Source organism: Carlito syrichta, unplaced genomic scaffold, assembly GCF_000164805.1.
Source record: "Carlito syrichta isolate Samal-C Ts95f unplaced genomic scaffold, Tarsius_syrichta-2.0.1 Scaffold153707, whole genome shotgun sequence".
Taxonomy (NCBI): domain Eukaryota; kingdom Metazoa; phylum Chordata; class Mammalia; order Primates; family Tarsiidae; genus Carlito; species Carlito syrichta.
The window spans coordinates 18,803-20,296 of NW_007097803.1; positions in this window are offsets into that span (position 1 = coordinate 18,803).

The following is a 1,494-nucleotide window of genomic DNA, read 5'->3' on the forward strand; positions in this document are numbered from 1 at the left end:
AAAAAAAAAAAAAAAAAAAAAAAAATCAATAAATCAAAAAATCAGCCGGGCATGGTGGTACACACCTGTAGTTCCAGCTACTGAGGAGACTGAGGCAGGGGGATCGCCTGAGCCCAGAAGGTTGAGGTTGCTGTGAGCCGTGATTGTGCCACTGCACTCCAGTCTGGTCGACAGAGTGAGACCCAAAACTCAAAAAAAAAAAAAAGCGCCGGAGCCCAGCAGGTCGAGGATGTGGTGGCCGGAAGCATGCCACTGCACTCCAGTCTGGGTGACAGAGTGAGACTCCACTAAAAAAAAAAAAAAGAAGAAGAAAAAGTACACAGTGCCGGCACATCCAGTATATGGTGTTAGAAGCCACCCGGGGTGAGCAAAGAGGGTGTCGGGCTCCTGGGGCTCTGGTTCTCGATCTGTGGGCTGCTTACACAAATGTGTGTGATTCATGACAGTACAGCAAGCTGTACGTTTGCATTCTAGAATTTTCTGTATGAATCTTATCTTTTATTTGTTTACTTATTTTATTGCGTCAGAATCTCATTGTCATCCAGGCTGGAGTGCAGCAGCACAGTGACGGCCACCGCAGCCTCAACTTGCTGGACTCGGGCCATCCTTCCACCTCAGCCTTCCAAGTAGTCTGAACTACAGGCCCGCGCTACCGTCGGCTAATTTATTTTATTTTATTGTAGAGTCGAGGGCTCGCCAAGTTGCCTGGGCTGGTCTCGAACCCGTGAGCTCTGGCCATCCTCTCATCTCGGCCTCCCAAAGTGCTGGGATTATAGGCGGGAGCCACCGTGCCCAGCCAAGCTTTCACTCTTAGCATCGATTACGCTTCTGTTCTGTCCAGTGCCTACGTGTGCCCCTCCCCAAGAGGTCCCTCTCCACCTCACACACTTTTTAAATTTTTTGTTTGTTTTGTTTTGTTTTTTTGAGTTGGAGTCTCACTCTGTTGCCCAGACTGCAGGGCAGTGGCCGCTCCGGGCTCCGGCGATCCTTCCGCCTCAGCCTTCCAAGTGGCTGGAACTACAGGCACGCACCACCACGTCCGGCTAATTTTTGATTTATTGTAGAGATGAGGGCTCACCAAGTTGCCCGGGTGGGTCTCGAACCTGCGGAGCTCAGGCAATCCACTCACCTCGGCCTCACGAAGCGCTGGGATTACAGCCTGAGCCATCGAGCCCGGCCTTAATTTTTTAATTATTTTTTGCAGAGACGAGGTCTCACTATGTTGCCCAGGCTGGTCTGGAACCCCTGGGCTCAAGCAATCCTCCCGCCTCGGCCTCCCAGAGCGCTGGGATTGCAGGCGTGGGCCATCACGACTGGACCCCCCCACTTTTAACCAAAAAATCGTCGGCCCGGTGTGACCTGCCGTTTCGCCGGAGGGTAGAGGAAAAGAAGCCCCTCTGGGTCTCTGGCCTCCGTTTACCCGTAAAAGGGAGTCCGTGCAGACCCCCAGTGCGAGGCTGCCTCTCCGCCCCGGCCACGCGCTCTGCCGGACGC